Source organism: Ranitomeya variabilis, chromosome 6 (assembly GCF_051348905.1).
Source record: "Ranitomeya variabilis isolate aRanVar5 chromosome 6, aRanVar5.hap1, whole genome shotgun sequence".
Classification (NCBI taxonomy): Eukaryota; Metazoa; Chordata; class Amphibia; order Anura; family Dendrobatidae; genus Ranitomeya; species Ranitomeya variabilis.
The window spans coordinates 487,214,805-487,237,769 of NC_135237.1; positions in this window are offsets into that span (position 1 = coordinate 487,214,805).

The window sequence follows — 22,965 nt, forward strand, 5'->3', positions numbered from 1 at the left end:
TCAATTAATTTAACCCTTTTGGGCCGGTCAAACTGTTATGGTTCTCAATGGCAAGAGAACATAGCCCAGCAAACATACGAACTAGCTCTTGGAAGGATGGAAACTAAACTGACCATGAACTAAACCTGCCGCACAACTAACAGTAGCCGGGTAGCGTAGCCTGCGTTTTATCCCTAGACGCCCAGCGCCGGCCGGAGGACTAACTAATCCTGGCAGAGGAAAATATAGTCCTGGCTACCCTCTAGAGAAATTTCCCCGAAAGGCAGACAGAGGCCCCCACAAATATTGGCGGTGATTTTAGATGAAATGACAAACGTAGTATGAAAATAGGTTTAGCAAAATTGAGGTCCGCTTACTAGATAGCAGGAAGACAGAAAGGGCACTTTCATGGTCAGCTGAAAACCCTATCAAAATACCATCCTGAAATTACTTTAAGACTCTAGTATTAACTCATAACATCAGAGTGGCAATTTCAGATCACAAGAGCTTTCCAGACACAGAAACGAAACTACAGCTGTGAACTGGAACAAAATGCAAAAACAAACAAGGACTAAGTCCAACTTAGCTGGGAGTTGTCTAGCAGCAGGAACATGCACAGAAAGGCTTCTGATTACAATGTTGACCGGCATGGAAGTGACAGAGGAGCAAGGCTAAATAGCGACTCCCACGTCCTGATGGAAACAGGTGAACAGAGAGGATGATGCACACCAGTTCAATTCCACCAGTGGCCACCGGGGGAGCCCAAAATCCAATTTCACAACACGCTACTATGCAGCAGAAATGCAGGTGTGCTATGAGCGCCGGCCACAGGGTGGCGCTCACAGCTAGCGGGGATCAGTAACCATAGAGGTCTCAAGGACCTCTATGGTTACAATGCAGAAGCATCGCTGACCCCCGATCATGTGACGGGGGGCGGCGATGCGCGCATTTCCGGCCTCGCGGCCGGAAGCGGTAGTTAAATGCCGCTGTCTGCATTTGACAGCAGCATTTAACTAGTTGATAGTGGCAGGTGAATCTCGATTTCACCAGCCACTATTGCGGGCAAATGTCAGCTGTTCAAAACAGCTGACATGTCCCTGCTTTGATGCGGGCTCAAAGCCGCAGCCCGCATCAAAGCAGGGCTTCTGACCTCAGACGTACTATCCCGTCCGAGGTCAGAAAGGGGTTAAAAAAATCCAGAAAATCAAATTTTATGATTTTTACATAATTAACTTGCATTTTATTGCATGAAATAAGTATTTGATACAATAGAAAAACAGAACTTAATATTTGGTACAGAAACTTTTATTTGCAATTACAGAAATTAGACGTTTCCTGTAGTTCTTGGCCAAGTTTTCACTCGCTGAAGCCCACTCCTCCATCCAGATGTTCTCTAGATATTTCAGGTTTCGGAGCTGTCACTGGTTCAGGTCCAGAGATTGCCTAGGCCACTCCAGGACCTTAAAATTCTTCTTACGGAGCCATGCCTTAGTTGCCCTGGCTGTATGTTTCAGATCATTGTCAAGTTGGAAGAACTAGCCACAACCCATCTTCAATGCTTTTACTGGGGGAAGGAGGTTATTGGCCAAAATATCTCAATACATGACCTCATCCATCCTGCCTTCAATACAGTGCAGTTGGCCTGTCCCCTTTGCAGAAAAGCACTCCTTAAGTATGATGTTTCCCCCACCATGCTTCATAGTTAGGACGGTTGTTATGACCTGGTGGTTACGGAGTGGTACTGAGATGACCTGGTGGGTAAAACCAATCATGGACAAGCTCAGAGGAGGTGGCAGCTCCACAGACAGTAATCACCAATGTGAACAAGTGATTACAGAGCAGCACTGAAATGACCTAGTGGGTAAAACAAATAATGTACTAGCTCTGAGGAGGTGGTAGCTTTACTGACCGCAATCCCTACTCCTAACACCAACACTAGAAATAGCCGTGGAGCGTTCCTATCTCTGCCTAGACGCCTCTTCACAGCCTAAGAACTAGCTACCCCTGAAGATGGAAACGGAAAACTATCTCGCCTCAGAGAAACCCCCAAAGGAAGGATAGCCCCCCACAGATATTGACGGTGAGTGAAGAGGGAAATGACAAACTCAGAAATGAAACTAGATTTTTAGCAAAGGAGGCCAATACTATCTAAATAGACAGAGATAGAAAAGGCTACTGTGCGGTCAGTATAAAAACTAAATGTCCACGCAGAGTTTACAAAAATAACCTCCACACCGACTCACGGTGTGGAGGGGCAAAACTGCAACCCCAGAGCTTCCAACTAGCTGGAATATTTCATAATGACAAGCTGGACAAAAAAGACATAACTTAAACTGAACAGAAGGTCATAAGCAGGGAAAACCCCAAAACTAGCAGAACTTATCTTAAGCTGAAATGGACTGGCCAACAGAGAACTTCCAGGAAAGGACTGAATCCACAGGAAGAAACATTGACAGCTGGCATCAACTACAGCCAAAAGCCCAGTTAAATAACAAGGCCAGGGAACCGATTAGTGAGAGCAGCTGCTAAGTTCCACTTGAAACCACCAGAGGGAGCCCAAGAACAGAACTCCCAAAAATACCATTCGCAACCACAGGATGGAACCCAAGAACGGAATTCACAACAGTACCCCCCCTTGAGGAGGGGTCACCGAACCCTCACCAGAGCCCCCAGGCCGATCGGGACGAGCCAAATGAAAAGCACGTACCAAATCGGCAGCATGGACATCGGAGGCAAAAACTCAAGAGTTATCCTCCTGGCTATAACCCTTCCACTTGACCAGATACTGAAGTTTCCGTCTTGAAAGACGAGAATCCAAAATCTTCTCCACCACATATTCCAGCTCCCCCTCAACCAACACCAGAGCAGGAGGGTCAACGGAGGGAACCATGGGCACCACATATCTCCGCAACAAAGATCTATGGAACACATTATGAATGGAAAACGAAGCTGGAAGGGCCAAACAAAAAGACACCGGATTGATAATTTCCGAAATTCTATAAGGACCAATAAAACGAGGTTTGAACTTAGGGGAAGAGACCTTCATAGGAACATGACGAGAAGACAACCAGACCAAATCCCCAACCCGAAGCCGGGGACCAACGCACCGACGGCGGTTAGCAAAACGTTGAGCCTTTTCCTGAGACAATGTTAAATTGTCCACCACATGAGTTCAAATCCGCTGCAACCTGTCCACCACAGAATCTACCCCAGGACAGTCCGAAGGCTCAACCTGTCCTGAAGAAAAGCGAGGATGAAAACCGAAATTACAAAAAAAAGGCGAAACCAAGGTAGCCGAACTAGCCCGATTATTAAGGGCAAACTCGGCCAACGGCAAGAAGGTAACCCAATCATCCTGATCAGCCGACACAAAGCATCTCAAATAGGTTTCCAAGGTCTGATTGGTTCGCTCCATCTGTCCATTCATCTGAGGGTGAAACGCCGAAGAAAAAGACAAATCAATGCCCATTCTACCACAAAAGGACCACCAGAACCTAGAAACAAACTGGGTACCTCTGTCAGACACAATATTCTCCGGAATACCATGCAAACGAACCTCATGCTGGAAAAATAAAGGAACCAAATCAGAGGAGGAAGGCAACTTAGGCAAAGGTACCAAATGGACCATTTTAGAAAACTGGTCACAAACCACCCAGATGACAGACATCTTCTGAGAAACAGGAAGATCAGAAATAAAATCCATGGAAATATGCGTCCAAGGCCTCTCAGGGATAGGCAAAGGCAAAAGCAACCCACTAGCATGAGAACAGCAGGGCTTAGCCCGGGCACAGATCCCACAGGACTGCACGAAGGAACGCACATCCCATGACAAAGAAGGCCACCAAAAGGACCTGGCAACCAAATCTCTGGTACCAAAGATCCCAGGATGACCAGCCAACACCGAACAATGAATCTCAGAAATCACCTTACTAATCCATCCATCAGGAACAAACAATTTCCCCACAGGACAGCGGTCGGGTCTATCAGCCTGAAACTTCTGAAGCACCCGCCGCAAATCAGGGGAGATAGCAGAAAGAATCACCCCCTCCTTGAGAATACCAGTCGGCTCACGGACTCCAGGAGAATCAGGCAAAAAACTCCTAGACAGGGCATCAGCCTTCACATTCTTAGGTCCCGGAAGATACGAGACCACAAAATCAAAACGGGAGAAAAACAAAGCCCACCGAGCCTGTCTAGGATTCAACCGCTTGGCCGACTCAAGGTAGATCAGATTCTTATGATCGGTCGAGACCACAACACGATGCTTGGCTCCCTCAAGCCAATGTCGCCACTCCTCGAATGCCCACTTCATATCCAACAACTCCCGATTGCCGACATCATAATTATGCTCAGCAGGCGAAAACTTTCTGGAGAAGAAAGCACACGGCTTCAACACAGAGCCATCAGAACTTCTCTGAGACAGAACAGCTCCTGCCCCAATCTCAGAAGCGTCAACCTCAACCTGAAAAGGGAGAGAAACATCTGGCTGACGCAACACAGGGGCAGAAGTAAAACGACGCTTAAGCTCCTGAAAGGCCTCCACAGCCGCAGAGGACCAATTCACCACATCTGCACCTTTCTTGGTCAAATCGGTCAGAGGTTTAACCACAGTAGAAAAATTAGCAATGAAGCGGCGATAAAAATTAGCAAAGCCCAACATTTTCTGCAGGCTCTTCACAGATGTGGGTTGAGTCCAATCATAAATAGCCTGGACCTTAACAGGGTCCATTTCAATAGCCGAGGGAGAAAAAATGAACCCCAGAAAAGAAACCTTCTGAACTCCGAAAAGGCACTTAGACCCCTTCACAAACAGTGTATTAGCACGAAGAATCTGAAATACCATCCTGACCTGCTTCACATGAGACTCCCAATCATCGGAAAAAACAAAATATCATCCAAATATACAATCATAAATTTATCCAGATACTCCCGGAAAATATCATGCATAAAGGACTGAAACACAGATGGAGCATTAGAGAGCCCGAAAGGCATCACAAGATATTCAAAATGGCCTTCGGGCATATTAAATGCTGTTTTCCATTCATCGCCCTGTTTGATGCGGACCAGATTATACGCCCCTCGAAGGTCAATCTTGGTAAACCAGCTAGCCCCTTTAATCCGAACAAACAAATCAGAGAGCAAAGGCAAAGGGTACTGGAATTTGACCGTGATCTTATTGAGAAGGTGATAATCTATACAGGGCCTCAAGGAGCCATCCTTCTTGGCAACAAAAAAGAACCCCGCTCCCAACGGTGACGAAGACGGGCGAATATGCCCCTTCTCCAAGGACTCCTTTACATAAGTCCGCATAGCGGCATGCTCTGGCACAGACAGATTGAAAAGTCGACCCTTAGGGAACTTACAGCCAGGAATCAAATTAATAGCGCAATCACAGTCCCTATGAGGAGGCAGAGGACTGGATTTAGGCTCCTCAAATATATCTTGGAAATCCGACAAAAACTCAGGAACTTCAGAAGAAGGGGACGAGGAAATTGACATCAGAGGAATGTCACTATGTATCCCCTGACAACCCCAACTAGTCACAGACATAGATTTCCAATCCAGCACTGGATTATGATCCTGTAACCATGGAAACCCCAGCACAACCACATCATGCAAATTATGCAACACCAAAAAGCGAATATTTTCCTGATGTGCTGGAGCCATGTTCATAGCTAACTGTGTCCAGTACTGAGGTTTATTCTTGGCCAATGGCGTAGCATCAATCCCCCTCAAGGGAATAGGATTCTGCAAAGGCTCCAAGGAAAAACCACAGCGCTTGGTAAATTCTAGGTCCATTAAGTTCAGGGCAGCGCCAGAGTCCACAAATGCCATTACAGAAAAGGACGACAATGAGCAAATCAGGGTAATAGACAAGAGAAATTTAGGCTGTACAGTACTGATGGTAACCGACCTAGCAACCTTCTTAGTTCGCTTTGGGCAGTCAGAGATAGCATGAGTAGCGTCACAACAGTAAAAACACAGACCATTCTGACGTCTGAACTCCTGCCGTTCTGCTCTCGTCAAAACTCTATCACATTGCATAGGCTCAGAACTCTGCCCAGAGGACACCGCCATATGGTTCACAACCTTGCGTTCACGTAGGCGCCGATCAATCTGAATGGCCAGAGACATTGATTCGTTCAAACCAGCAGGCGTGGGAAACCCCACCGTAACATCTTTAAGAGCTTCAGAAAGACCCTTTCTGAAAATAGCCGCCAGGGCATCCTCATTCCATTTTGTCAGCACAGACCACTTTCTAAATTTCTGACAATATATCTCTGCCACTTCCTGACACTGACACAGAGCCAGCAAAATTTTTTCTGCCTGATCCACAGAATTGGGTTCGTCATAAAGCAATCCAAGTGCTTGAAAAAATGAATCTACATTGAGCAATGCAGGATTTCCTGGCTCAAGGGAGAATGCCCAATCCTGCGGGTCACCACGCAGCAGAGAAATAACAATCTTTACCTGCTGAATGGGGTCACCAGAGGAACGGGGTCTTAGAGCAAAAAACAATCTGCAATTATTTTTAAAGTTCAAAAACCTAGATCTATCCCCAGAAAACAAATCAGGGATAGGAATTCTAGGCTCAGAAACAGGAGTTTGAACAACATAGTCTTGGATACTCTGTACCCTTGCAGCGAGATGATCAACACGCGCAGACAGACCCTGAACCTCCATATCAGCACCAAGCTCCTGCACCATCCAAAAATCAAGGGGAAAAAAAGACGAAACAAGCAACAACAAAAAAAAAACAATGACTCGGAACTTTCTCTTCCCTCTTTTGAGATGCATTTAACACATTGTGGGCCAGCTGTACTGTTATGACCTGGTGGTTACGGAGTGGTACTGAGATGACCTGGTGGGTAAAACCAATCATGGACAAGCTCAGAGGAGGTGGCAGCTCCACAGACAGTAATCACCAATGTGACCAAGTGATTACAGAGCAGCACTGAAATGACCTAGTGGGTAAAACAAATAATGTACTAGCTCTGAGGAGGTGGTAGCTTTACTGACCGCAATCCCTACTCCTAACACCAACACTAGAAATAGCCGTGGAGCGTTCCTATCTCTGCCTAGACGCCTCTTCACAGCCTAAGAACTAGCTACCCCTGAAGATGGAAACGGAAAACTATCTCGCCTCAGAGAAACCCCCAAAGGAAGGATAGCCCCCCACAGATATTGACGGTGAGTGAAGAGGGAAATGACAAACTCAGAAATGAAACTAGATTTTTAGCAAAGGAGGCCAATACTATCTAAATAGACAGAGATAGAAAAGGCTACTGTGCGGTCAGTATAAAAACTAAATGTTTACAAAAATAACCTCCACACCGACTCACGGTGTGGAGGGGCAAAACTGCAACCCCAGAGCTTCCAACTAGCCAGAATATTTCATAATGACAAGCTGGACAAAAGAGACATAACTTAAACTGAACAGAAGGTCATAAGCAGGGAAAACCCCAAAACTAGCAGAACTTATCTTAAGCTGAAATGGACTGGCCAACAGAGAACTTCCAGGAAAGGACTGAATCCACAGGAAGAAACATTGACAGCTGGCATCAACTACAGCCAAAAGCCCAGTTAAATAACAAGGCCAGGGAACCAATTAGTGAGAGCAGCTGCTAAGTAGAGAGCTCCGAAGCAGGGCACACCGGATGGGGTCCACAAAAACGCCCCGACGCGCGTTTCGCCCGCAAGAAGATGGCTTTATCAAATAAAGCCATCTTCTTGCGGGCGAAACGCGCGTCGGGGCGTTTTTGTGGACCCCATCTGGTGTGCCCTGCTTCGGAGCTCTCTACTGGTAAGCGCTGCAATTTGTACCTCTTTATCTTTATGCCACATGGCGTCTTATTGTCATCATAGGTAAATTTGCATTTCATAGCAGCAGACCATACATATGGTCAATTCATGTAGTAGTCTCCGTTCACAGTGCACACCGGTGGGTTGTATTCCACTCTCTTTTAACCTCCTTGAGCACTGTATTCACCTTTCGTATGCTTCTATGTATATTTCTGCTACTAAGCGTGTAAATTATATACTATTTAATAAAGTATTTTCTATTTTGCTAAAATACCTATTGTCTCCTATTGTTCTCCTTTTCCAAGATGGCGTCTTTGGTCTCATGTGCACTTTTGTCTTCCTGCTATAAAACTCCACCCCAGCCTTCAGTCTGTGCTAGAGTATTCTGCCTTGCATCCAGCTCCAGACCCTGGTGACTCCCTGGCTATATACCTGCTCCAGTGAACCTGTGTGGTGGTCTTGCTACTCTGCTCTGAGTTCCTGCTGCATACACCAGTTTCCAGTAATCCTCCATCATCTGCTGCTCGTGTTTACTTCCATCTGCATTTGCTGGACATGTAAGCTGTTGCTGCTCTGCAAAAACCTGAGACTATTACCCAGGTCTTCCTGGTTGAGCTAAGATATTATTTGAACTGCCTTATAAGCATAGCTATCTGTGTTTGGACTAAAACAAGGACTTATTCGTGTCAAGTATCCTCAAGAATAGTTGTGCTTCATAGACTTTCTGCGTGATTGCATTTTCCTCTGAAGTTCCCTATAGACTGTTAAGCTGCGTTTAATATTTACACCAAGTGTTGTGGACTTGAGTTTCTCTCTGCACCTGTTTTAATCACCGTGTGATAATATAGACTTTACCACTTATAAATCTGTGTCCTGTAGTTGTCTTGTTCCATGCAAGGAGTCTCCTGCGTTATCCCCTATAATTATTACAACAGGATGTGGGGAAGGAGACAATAGGTTGAGGGTTGCAGGAGTATTGGTGAAGCTGTAGCTTCGGTAGTGGTGAGGAGGCAGTGGGGTCAGTGCAGGCTGTAGGCTTTCCTGAAGAGGGGGGTTTTCAGGTTCCGTCTGAAGGATCTGAATGTGGTTGAGAGTCAGACGTGTTTGGGCAAAGAATTCCAGAGGATGGGGGATATTCAAGAGTAGTCTTGGAGGCAGTTGAGTGAGGAGCAAATAAGTGTGGAGGAGAGAAGGAGGTTGTGGGAGGACCGGAGATTACATGAGGGAAGATATCGGGAGATTAGTACAGAGATATATGGAGGAGACAGGTTATGGATGGTTTTGTATGTTAGTATTAGTAATTTGAACTGGATAAGCTGAGGGAATGGGAGCCAGCAAAGAGATTTGCAGAGGGGGAAGCGGAGGAGTAGCGAGGATAGAGATGAATTAGTCGGGCAGCAGAGTTAAGGATGGACTGGAGGGGTGCAAGGGTGTTAGCAGGGAGGCCACAGAAAAGGATGTTGCAGTAGTCAAGGCGGGAGATGATGAGGGCATGCACAAGCATTTCAGTAGATAGACGGTTGAGGAAAGGACAGATTCTGGAGATATTTTTGAGCTGGAGGCGACAGGAGATGGAAAGAGCTTGGATGTGCGGTTTGAAGGACAGGGCAGAGTCAACGGTTACTCAGAGGCAGCGAATATCTATGAGATGGAGGAAAGATGATGAGTTCAGATTTATCCACATTGAGTTTGAGGAAGCGAAATGAGAAGAAGGAGTGTTAGGGTTCGAGTTCCCGTCTCTGCACAGGGGGAATCTCGGGCCATCTCTGCTGCGGTCTCCCATTCTTCTCCTGCCACATTGGAGTCTGCTCAGCGGAGACGTCAGTCCCAGAGTCTCGCTCAGTCTGACTCTGTACAGAGACTTACTGCTGCTTTTCCTGCTTCTGCCATTGAAGTCAGTGCTGGGCAGCGGCGAGCAGACGCTTCTGGGACTAAGTCCTGCTTTTCTCGTTCTGAGCATGCCCAGAGTAAGATCTCTCAGTGGAGATCGAGGGTCACATGATCAGACACTGCAGCTAAGGTCGTGTAGGTGCTCACGCTCTGTGGCAGCCTCTCATTGGTCCTTTCTGGAAGGTCCTGTACGTGCTGCAACTATTTAAGGCTCACATGGCCGCACGGCCATGCGCTAGTATTGCTCTTTATTTATGTACTTTGCTCCAGTGTGGTCTTGTATGAGTGTGTTCAGGGACGCAGCTGAAATAAGCCCCTAGAATGCTGGCACCTCCGGCGAGGAGTTTGTATGCTTGGGTATTCAGGGACCTGGCCGAAATAAGCCCCTAGAATGCTGGCACCTCCGGCGAGGAGTTTCGTGTGCATGCATGACCACTGACTGCTCCTGTTAAGGCAGTTAGCCTGTGCCTCTGTGGAGTCTAACAGGGCGCAGTGCTTTGAGTTCACGGCTGCTCTGTGAAGTAACAGAGTTAGCTAACACCGCCATTTAGTTCCGCTATTTGCTAGCAGCAGGTTCTCCTGCACAGTGGACTACGGGCTGCTAACTCATCTATCATAATAAAATCTATATATTCATTTAGTGCGTTCTGCTAGCCCTAACAAGGAGGATATGGCTGATAGACACTCCTTGATTCTGGACAGCAGAGAGGTGACATCTGGGCGAGAAAGGTAGATCTGAACCAAATAGTCATTGGTGAACTTCAAATGGGCCTGGACATGTGCTGGTGTAAGCAGGGGGACCTTGCGTGCCTTGTAAGATTTTAATCCATGAAGGGGTAGTGTGTTACTAACAGTAATGTTCGAGACTATGGTCCCAGCTCTCTTCAGATCATTGACCAGGTCTTCCGCTGTAGTTCTGGACTGATTCCTGACCTTTCTCAGAATCATCCTTACCCCACAAGGCGAGATCTTGCATTTAGCCCCAGACAAAGGAAGATTGACAGTCATCTTATGTCTCTTCCATTTTCTAATCATATTTTTCTGCCAACACCAAGCTGCTTGCCTATTGCCCTCTAGCCCATCCCAGCCTTGTGCAGGTCTACAATTTTGTACCTGGTGTCCTAAGACAGCTCTTTGGCCTTGACCATGGTGGAGACATTTTTGAGAGCCAGAATTCTTGCTGGTTGATAGGTGATCAAATACTTATTTAATGCAGTAGGAGAGAATTTAATTATTTAAAAATCATACAATGTGTTTTCCTGCCTTTTTTTTGAAGATTCTGTCTCTCACAGTAGAAGTGTACCTACGATAAAAATTACAGACCTCTCCATTCTTTGTAGGTTGGTAAACTCGCAAACTCGGCAGTGTATCAAATACTTATTTTCTCCATTTTATGTATATTTTGAAATATAACTTTGTTTTCCTAACCCTGCAAAGTGAATTATAAAACAGAGACACACAACTATCACACATCATTTACAGTACTAAGCCACTCATATGAGACAGAGGGACCTTTTATGCCCCATCAGACCTGAGAACAACTTCTGTACCATCTATATTTACCTCTGCATTCAATTAGAAAGTATTTTCATTTCTATTTCAGAAGATTTTGGTCTAAATAGGTAACAACACATTAATTATTTTATATGGGTCTGTAATTGGACAAATTAGCATTTGCAAGAATTTTACGTCCTGATCATTAGCTCATGTAAATATTGTGGTAGTAAGTCAATGACAAGATCTCATCATAACTATGGCATGTAAGATAATCTTTATCATTGCAATGTAAAATGGGAATATGTGGGCAACAATATACAAACTACATGAAGACCAAATGATCATGTCCTGTGACCTTATGTAAAGGAGTAGAATATGGCTGAGCCCCCCTGAAGAGATTGGTGATGTGATCTAATGTGTTACACATGTAAGGTGTTGATAGATATTCTGCTATTATTTCATATTTATGGAAAGTATTGAGATTTGTAGACAGTTTTATAGTAAGGAAACATGTTATGGTAAAGTCACCTGGGCAGGGAAGTGTTAGCAGGTATCCAGACCTGCAGTATGGAGGATGCTTCCTGGATAGTATAGTTATTGAGCAGTGTATTGCAAAGAGAAGCTATGTGAGACTGAGAACAAAGGAGAAGTTATAGTTATAGTATAGTTATTGAGCAGTGTATTACAAAGAGAAGCTATGTGAGACCGAGAACAAAGGAGAAGGCTGCACCAGGGTATGTATGAAAAAAGAAGAATGAGTATAAACTGACCTCGATATTGATATGTAGTGGAGAAACTGGAATGATTTTGCACCAGGGCAGAGATCTAGGCAAGAAGTGAAAAAAGAAGCCGTGGATTTGTGGGACCCTGAGATGGCAAGGTAACAGGAGCAGAGGCTACATATAACTGAACTTGGAATTTAGAGGAAGAAGTCTAGATAGTCAACCAGGATCACAGTTTGTATACTGGGAACGGGCTGCAATCAGAAGGAAGGGAAAGTTCTACCTGGAAAGATGGAGGCCAACAAAAGTTACGGAGTGTCAATGCAGGGGTTCACTTACGAACCCCCCCAACCCACACATCCAAGCTCAGTCACTCACAAGAGATAGGAATAAAATATCTGGATGGATTTATTTTCAGGAGGTAAAACAATGAGCTTAAATATTACAAAGTGCGCAACAAATAACGTAGCACACCCAATTGTTGGGATTTCAGGACTCCTTCTGTTTCCTATATTCCATTCACATGCAAATACCACAGATGACTAAGTATAAGTCTATGGTTAGGGACCTTAGATTAAAAGCGTGCTTCCAGCTCTGAAATGAATAAAAATACTGGAGTGGTGCTTTAAACTGTGATCAAAAACACTGGAGGAAACATGGACCATTTTTGCGCAAGAGAAAATGACTGATGTCTGAAGAAGCCCTATTAGTATTAAATATTACCACCATCATTGTAAAAGTGTAATTTGATCAACATCTATTTCCGCACCGCCAAACACCTTACAGAGGGGTTCTTGAGTATGTTTATCTGTGTTGGGTACATTGGGTAGCAAGTGAAATACATGCATTCTTTATCTTCTGCACAATACTTTGGTAAATTATTAGTGGTTAAGAACAACAGCACAATACTTGTGATCAACATTGCTGAGGAACGATAGGACAAATTGGGTAACTCCATCTTCCTGGTACTAGAGACACATGGGTCAATGTGTTACGCTGTGCTAACTGCACCTCTACTGCACTCTGTGGGTTCAGTGAAAGAAAGCTCTCACTAGCTGCCACCTTATGGACATGCCCCTGCTTGGCTGATCCCATATTCTTTCCCTGCCGGCCTCTAGGTCTGGCTAACACTGACAACTTGCACTACTAATCTCTTGCAACAGGTCCCCAACTTTTCTTCTATGGATGTTTCTGCAGTCTCTATGCAATTTGCCTCTTCAGAGAGAAAGAGAACTTTGAACTCTATATAAGGCCACCTCTTGGAAGTAGCGATCCTACCAGTCACAATCAACCCTTTAACACGTCTTGCAATATGACTTAGGATAAAAGCCAAATAAGAATTTCAATTCGCAGACACGGTGTTACGGGCTATTGGTCCTCGTCAGTGCAAAGTATGAGATCTGATTTGGCTAGATGAAAGGCTCTGGACTGGGGTCTTAGGGGTAAGGTTTCTCCTTGTGGAGAGTGACATACCAGCTCTGGCTTGTCAAGGTAAGGAGGATTATTTGCCGTGCAGTACTCCTTTGGGAAATTTTATATCCAATAGCTGCTACTGGGTAGGCATCAGCGGCGCCATCTTAGTGGAGATAATTTTTTTTTCTAGCAAAATTGCACAGCCGGTGCCTGCACAGTAGCAGCTATTGGATTGACGATAGCTGCTACTGCGCAGGTGCGGCCGGCACCATTTTCAAACTGATTTTTTTTTACTTGAAAAAGCCACGCTGGCGAAACGTACATTGGAGCTGGAGTCCTGGGAAGTCATGGATCACAGATAAACTGGTATGTATATCCTCCCCTATATATCACTTATGCACTTTATTCAGTCTTTATAGTCTGCTTATAGATTTGAACTTACATAGTTACATAGTTATTAAGGTTGAAGGAAGACTGCAAGTCCATCTAGTTCAACCCATAGCCTAACCTAACATGCCCTAACATGTTGATCCAGGGGAAGGCAAAAAAACCCCATGTGGCAAAGAGTAACTCCACCATGGGGAAAAAAATTCCTTCCCGACTCCACATACGGCAATCAGACTAGTTCCCTGGATCAACGTCTTATCAAGGAATCTAGTGTATATACCCTGTAACATACTTTTCCAGAAAGGTATTCAGTCCCCTCTTAAATTTAATTAATGAATCACTCATTACAACATCATACGGCAGAGAGTTCCATAGTCTCACTGCTCTTACAGTAAAGAATCCGCGTCTGTTATTATGCTTAAACCTTCTTTCCTCCAGACGTAGAGGATGCCCCCTTGTCCCTGTCTCAGGTCTATGATTAAAAAGATCATCAGAAAGGTCTTTGTACTGTCCCCTCCTATATTTATACATTAAAATAAGATCACCCCTTAGTCTTCGTTTTTCCAAACTAAATAGCCCCAAGTGTAATAACCTATCTTGGTATTGCAGACCCCCCAGTCCTCTAATAACCTTGGTCGCTCTTCTCTGCACCCGCTCCAGTTCAGCTATGTCTTTCTTATACACCGGAGACCAGAACTGTGCACAGTATTCTAAGTGTGGTCGAACTAGTGACTTGTATAGAGGTAAAATTATGTTCTCCTCATGAGCATCTATGCCTCTTTTAATACATCCCATTATTTTATTTGCCTTTGTAGCAGCTGCCTGACACTGGCCACTGAATATGAGTTTGTCATCCACCCATACACCCAGGTCTTTTTCATTGACGGTTTTGCCCAGAGTTTTAGAATTAAGCACATAGTTATGCATCTTATTACTTCTACCCAAGTGCATGACCTTACATTTATCCCCATTAAAGCTCATTTGCCATTTATCAGCCCAAGCTTCTAGTTTACATAAATCATCCTGTAATATAAAATTGTCCTCCCCTGTATTGATTACCCTGCAGAGTTTAGTGTCATCTGCAACTTTATGAGGATTATTTGGGGTGGTATTTATTTATATATGTATATGTTATGGGATCCGTGCCTCCAATTATGTATTCAATATCTTTTTGTACTATGGTATTTTTTATGATACTTGCTGTCAGTTTCTCCCTGCTTTTAATATTATATTAATAAAATTATTTTAAAGTTTCTGATATTTGGATTCTGTATATTCACTTTTCGAGTAGGTTTCTATACATATACTTGGTATCGTCGTGTTCAGAATCACCCATTCTATCAATTTTAAAAAAAATTAACCCGATCGCTCAATGGCGTAATGAGAAAAAAAAGTCAAGACACCAGAGTTACGTTTTTTTTGGTCGCTGTAGCATTGCATTAAAGTGCAATAACAGGTGATAAAAAGATCGCATCTGCACCAAAATGATATAATTAATAATGTCAGCGCAAAAAATAAGCTCTCACCCAATCCAAGATCACAAAAAATGGAGACGCTATGGGTATCGGAAAATGGTGCGCTTTTTTTTTTTTAACAAACTTTGGAATTTTTTCCACCACTTAGATAAAAAAGAACCTGATTGGTGTCTATGAACTTCTAATGACCTGGAGAATCATAATGGCAGGTCATTTTAGCATTTACTAAATATAGTAAAAAAGCAAAACAATTGTGGAATTGCACTTTTTTTTTCAATTTCACCGCACTTGGAATTTTTTTCCCATTTTCCAGTACATGATATGTTAAAACCAATGGTGTCGCTCAAAAGAACAACTCGTCCCACAAAAAACAAGTCTTCACATGGCCATATTGACGGAAAAATAAAAAAGTTATGGCTCTGGGAAGAAGGGGAGCAAAAATGAAAACGCAAAAACGAAAATACCTCTGGTCATAAAGGGGTTAATAAGCTCCACAGGGTGCAATTTTATGATATTTTGGGGAGCTGTGCAATTATACATCTGTCTATATGTCTGTCTATCTATAGCTATTATTTATTTTTATTATTCTATAGTTCTGACAGAAAAAAGAGACTCTTCTCCAATGATTAATGTAAAAATGATTTATTCATACATCAATTTAAAGGACTATACAGTACATATTAAAACCATTTAAAAATAGAAACTAGAATTGTGTAGGATGCAAAAAACATACTCAGGGCGCAATATAAAACATTGTCATTGGGACAATGATAGCTGAAATTTACTACAAAATACCATCCAACCTAACTATCCCTGTGTGGCCCATTCCAAAAACTTAAACCATAATCAGGTTCCTCGCATCATGTTCTTATACACTTTATGCAGTTAATAGCCCTCTGTGTCTGTACTGCTACATACTAAGTCTGATAACTGGTTCACGCAGCTTTACATGAACATGAGCCTTACACTATGGCTGGTCCAAGCAATGAAAGCAATTGTTACCATCCACCTCTCGTGTCTCCCCTTTTCCTCATAGTTTGTAAGCTTGCGAGCAGGGCCCTCATTCCTCTTGGTATCTGTTTTGAATTGTGATTTCTGTTATGCTGTAATGTCTATTGTCTGTACAATTCCCCTCTATAATGTAAAGTGCTGCGGAATATGTTGGCGCTATATAAATAAAATTATTATTATCCATATATAGTCATGGCCAAAATTGTTGGCACCCTTGAAATTGTTCCAGAAAATGAAGTATTTCTACCAGAAAATTATTACAAATACACATGTTTTTTATTCACGTAATTATTTCATTTGTGTGTATTGGAACAACACAAAATAAGAGAAAAAAAGGAAAATTGGACCTAATTTCACAAAAAAGCTTAGTGTGGCGCACAAAAACACACAATGCAAAGATTAAGTCAACATCTTAGGCCGGAGTCAGTCGCAACGTATGAAAATTCTCGCCCGAGAATCGCAGCAATGTTCTCCGTATGATAATCCATATGTAAGCGGTTTGCAATGCGATGATGTGATTTCCTCACATCTGTGTATGACATCCGTATGACATGGGTATGGATTTACATTTGTCGCTGCTTTTCCCCAATGAATTTAATGGCTCAATGGGCTGAAATGAGGAAAATGTGTGCGTATCTGTCGCAAGTCACACTGATGGTCTGTGTGGTGTCCAATTTTTTCTCTCACCCATAGACTTGCATTGGCGAGACTCGAGCGATATATGTGTACAATTGCAGCATGCTGTGATTTCACTCGCACGTAGAATACGCCCGAGAAAGAAAACGGTGATGTGAGCTTCCCCACAGATCATAGCACTCATCCGTATTCTACACTAGTGTGGCTCTGACCTTACCCTTTTTTCTGGTTTCAGGTGTGATTTTCATATTGTCCACACCTGTTACTTGCCACATGTGAGTGTGTATTTGCAATTATTTCCAAGGAGAAATACTTCATTTTCTGGAAAAATGTCAAGGGTACCCACACTTTAGACCATGACTGTATATCTGAAGACCTCTGAATCAAACCACCACATTGGTTGTAAATATAAGATGGATAGGTATACACACATACAGTAGAATATGAATGACATTTAAATAATGGATGGTAGTGTGATGCATAGAGTAAATAGACTTACCTTGTTTATATAAAAACATAAGAAAGTAAACTGGGTGTGTGCAAATAATGCTTCAAGATGTGACTGCATGGGAGTCTCACAAAGGGAGGACTAAATAAGTGCAAACAAATGAGCAGTACAAAATCAAATAGCAACCATATATAACTATAATATGTTTCATACACTTGTAAACAATGTATGGGAATAGTTTAGATATGCATGTGCCCCAGGGATGCCCAGGACCATTTCACTCTTATATTGACACTAAGGCCAAATAGTCTATTATCATCTATCTCTAGAGAATTCACAGCTGTCTATAAACGCATGCAAAAAACGCAGAAAATACTCCAAAAATCTGCAATCATTTTTAAACTTTCTTACTGACTTCATTGAATTCAATGGGTGAAAAACCACTGGAAAAATTCTGAAAGAATTGACAAACGGCACCAAATCTTCAAGTCGCAATAAGCAATGCGTGCATGAGACTTCAGAATTTGTAGATTGTGAACCCTCACGGGCAGGGTCCTCTCTCCTCCTGTACCAGCTGTGACTTGTATTGTTCAACATTATTGTACTTGTTTTTATTATGTATACCCCTCCTTACATGTAAAGCACCATGGAATAAATGGCGCTATAATAATAAATAATAATAATAATTCTCATTCACATTGTCGGCATAAGGAAATCTGCACTGAAAAAACAATACAAAAATGCCACAAAAACACAACGTGTGCACACGTTCTGGAGGGAAAGCAGAAAGACAATCTTTGAATATTTATTCCCTCTCCTACTCGTATATGCCCCTTATACATTGATATGCCATTTATGTGCCTTATTCACTTACTTGCCAATTTATATACCTCTGACTGGAGTTGTCCTACACACAAGTCTAGTTGAACTTTTCACTAAATACAACCTTGTTAGCCATAAAGCATAAAAAGTTCTGGCACGTCTCCTCTAAAGCAGCGGAAGTGTTTGCTATAATGACTGCCTACATGTTCTTTGCACCACTGCATTCTGCCTTTATCTTTTCCTATTTTATCTCATTTTGCTTATGTGAAATCTAAAATATTAATGATCCATTGTGACTGCGGAGACTTGAAAGTTGAACGTGTACCTGATTGTTCTCGCTCCCTTCCTATACTGTAGCTCAGAGCAGCTGCTACCAAAGCATAGCTTTATTTTTAGACGCCATCTAACACACTGCTTAACATTGATTGTCCATATCAATGTTGATGATGAGTTAAAGCTCATAAAATAGGAACAAAGCAATGTACTAAAATACATAAGGCATAAAATAGTGAACGCTGTGGCTGGATTTGTAGCTTAATGATCCACACAAATACATAAGAGGCCAGGAATAAATGGGCATCCTTTACATTCAATAATAATCTATTTAATATTTTACCAGTTGTAGGACACAGGTTCAGCGGTGGAGAGCAGTAAGATTTCTTCTATCTAAATAGAAATTTGCCTGCAGGTGCTAAAGCGAAAATTAGCATTTCGGAGAAATTTCTTAATACAGATTAGTATATGCTGCAAAAATGACAATGCTATTAGAGATTCTGTAAGATAGAACCATATTTTCATCCTCCATTGTTAATAACAAGCAGGTGGTTTCTGGCCTAAACTATTTACCATAACTGTATAAAACACTTCAGGGTCCAAAGGAAGGAGAGTAAGGCCAGTGACCCACTTGCAACTGCAATGCAAGAAACTTGCACGAGTCTCTCACCTCAATACACGACACTGCTGCTGGTGGTTCGGACTGGAGCGTTCAGCTGCATAGAAATACATGCAGTCACATATGTAATAATTATAGGGGATAACTCAGGAGACTCCTTGCATGGAACAAGACAACTACAGGACACAGTTTTATAAGTGGTAAAGTCTATATTATCACACGGTGATTCAAACAGGTGCAGAGAGAAACGCAAGTCCACAACACTTGGTGAAAATATTAAACGCAGCTTAGCAGTCTATAGGGAACTTCAGAGAAAAATGCAATCACGCAGAAAGTCTATGAAGCACCATTATTCTTGAGGATACTTGACACGAATAAGTCCTTGCTTTAGTCCAAACACAGATGGATATGCTTATAAGGCAGTTCAAATAATATCTTAGCTCAACCAGGGAGGCCTGGGTAATAGTCTCAGGTTTTTGAAGAGCAGCAACAGCTTACATGTCCAGCAAATGCAGATGGAAGTAAACACGAGCAGCAGATGAAGGAGGATTACTGGAAACTGGTGTATGCAGCAGGAACTCAGAGCAGAGTAGCAATATCACCACACAGGTTCACAGGAGCAGGTATATAGCCAGGGAGTCACCAGAGTCAGGAGCTGGATGCAAGGCAGAATACTCTAGCACAGACTGAAGGCTGGGGTGGAGTATTATAGCAGGAAGACACAGTGCACATGAGACCAAAGACGCCATCTTGGAAAAGGGCAGTAATGCACAAAAGGTAATAAAAAATGTTCAGAGTCCTGACATTACTCCCTCCTTAGAAGCGGCCTCAGGACGATCCTAACCTGGTTTCTCAGGGAATCTCTGATGAAAACGAGAAATCTTCTGTTGGGCATTGATGTTTTCCACAGGTTCCCAAGAGTCTTCCTCAGGGGGATATCCCTGCCATCTTATCAGATATTGGAGCCGATTCCTGTGAATCCTGGAATCAACAATTTCCTCCACCACAAATTGTTCTTGCCCATCAATCACCACAGGCTGCAGAGGTGGCACAACATGTTCCTGGAAGGTATTAGGAGATACAGGCTTTAGTAAAGATACATGAAAAACTGGATGTACCTTCATAGTCCTAGGCAGCTTCAGCCAGCAGGCCACAGAGCTCACAATACTGTTGATCTTGAAAGGGCCAATGAATTTCTGTCCAAGTTTTTGTGAAGGAATGTTTAACATCAGATTCTTAGTTGCTAACCACATGGAATCTCCTACCTTGAACATGGATGCAGGTTTACGGAATCTATCAGCCGATCTCTTATAACGTTCTTGAGCTGTGGTCAGGGATTCCTTCAGAACCTCTAGATCTTGCCTCATCGCAGTCAGCCTTTCCTCCACTGCCGGAATCGGAGAATTAATTGGAGACCTAGGTAAGATACACGGATGATAACCCAGATTGGCAAAGAAAGGTGTAAATTTAGTGGAGGCGCTCTGAGAATTGTTATATGAAAATTCGGCTAACGGCAGCAACTCCAACCAATCATCCTGGAGATGGCTGACATAGCAGCTTAGATATTGTTCCAGCATCTGGTTGGTATGCTCAGTCTGACCATTTGTCTCGGGATGGTAAGCAGAAGAGAGACAGACATTAATATTGAGTGCAGAGCAAAACCCCTTCCAGAATCTTGAAGTGAACTGTACTCCACGGTCAGAGATGATCTCATCTGGAACCCCATGCAGCCGAAAGACATTCTGTATAACCAAGTTCACTGGTCTTTAGCTGAGGGGAGGCCAGTGCACGGAACAAAATGAGCAGCTTTAGTCAGGCAATCAACTACCACCATGATTGTATTCATGCCCCCCGATGTAGGCAGCTCCACAATAAAGTCCATTGATATAGACCCCCAAGGGCGGGACGGAACAGGTAATGGTTGTAGAAGACCCGTACCCCCCTGTGACCAGCCAACTTGGAGTCATGTACCAACTTGAGGATCTGCAGACGGATGACCTCAGGGACGTAGGTACGTCGATCTCTGAACCACATGCCACCCTTAAAGACAAGATTAATATCCACAGGTGGGTTGGCCAGAAATACATCACCATCATAGGCCTCCCTGCACTCCTTCCACAAGTCCTGATCGTGAAAAACTCAGATGAAATTGGAATCAGATAGAATGGTCTTGGATGGGGCTCCAGGTACGGAATCCGCAGCATGGATTCGGGATAAAGCATCAGCCTTCCCATTACGAGAACCTGTACGGTACGAGATAACAAAGTTAAATTGATTTAAAAATAAGTTCCAACGAGCCTGATGAGGAGAAAGACATCTAGCGGATCTAAGGAACTCTAAATTGCCATGGTCAGTTAGCACTATGATCTGTTGTGCAGCTCCTTGCAGATGATGCCTCCATTCTTTGAAAGCCGCAATAATAGCCAGCAATTCCTTGTCTCCCACATCGTAATTCTTCTCTGCTGAGGTTAGTCTACGGGAAAAGAAAGCACAAGGATGTAGCAGACCCTTCTCTCCAGTTCTTTGGGAGAGAATAGCCTGCAAAGCATTATCAGAAGCGTCCACCTCCACAATGAAAGAAAGTGTTGGATCTGGGTTTATCAACAGCGGTGCTGATGTGAAACAGACCTTAAGGCGATCAAAAGCTTCTTGAGCCTGTGATGACCACTTAAAGGGCTTTTCCTTCTTTGTCAAGGAAGTAATGGGATGGACAATATCAGAAAAATTTCGAATGAAGCGTCTGTAGAAATTTGCAAAACCAATAAAACGTTGGACCTCCTTAACGTTCTTGGGTACCGGCCAGTCAAGGATAGCCTGAATCTTACCAGATTCCATGTTCAGCCCCTGGGGAGAGATGATATAACCTAAGAACTGTATCTCAGAACGATGGAACTCGCATTTCTCCGGCTTAATATACAGATGGTTCTCTTTCAAACATCTTAAAACAGTTTTGACATGTTCTTCATGTTCCTGTAAAGAGTCAGAAAAGATTAGTATATCGTCCAAATAGATCACCACAAACTGGTCCAACAAATCTCTGAAAATGTCATTAGCGAGGTGTTGAAACATTGCAGGGGCATTACAAAGCCCGAAGGACATCACAAGAGATTCAAAGTGTCCATACCGGCATCTGAATGCTGTCTTCCACTCATCCCCTGGACGAATACGCACCAAATTATAAGCCCCAAGAAGATCCAGTTTAGAGAACACCTTAGCATGGTGGACTCTTTCCTGTAATTCGAGAATCAGAGGCAAAGGGTAACGGTTTCGTACAGTTATCTTATTGAGTTCCCGATAGTCAACACAGGGTCTCAGGGTCCCATCCGTCTTTTTTACAAAAAATATAGGTGCCCCTGCTGGTGAGGAACAAAGAGGTATGAAGCCTTTGGCCAGATTTTCATCAATATACTCCTTTAAGGCTTGAAGCTCAGGTGCCGCCAAAGGGTATACTGTCATGTTCTCAATGGCAAGAGAACATAGCATCAGCATATATAGGAACTAGCTCTTGGAAGATGGAAACTGAGCTGACCATGAACTAAACCTAACGCACAACTAGCAGTGGCCGGGTAGCATGCCTACGTTGATTCTAGATGCCCAGCACCAGCCGGAGGACTAAATAATGCTAGCAGAGGAAAATATTAGTCCTAGCTCACCTCTAGAGAAATACCCCGAAAGGAGACAGAGGCCCCCCACATGTATTGGCGGTGAATTAAGATGAAATTACAAACGTAGTATGAAAATAGGTTTAGCAAATTTGAGGTCCACTTACTACATAGCAGAAGACAGAAAGGACACTTTCATGGTCAGCTGAAAACCCTATCAAAACACCATCCAGGAATTACTTTAAAACTCTGGCATTAACTCATAACACCAGAGTGGCAATTCCTGTTCACAAGAGCTTTCCAGACACAGTAACGAAACTTCAGCTGTGAACTGGAACAAAAATGCAAAAACACACATGGACAAGAGTCCAACTTATCTAGTAGTTGT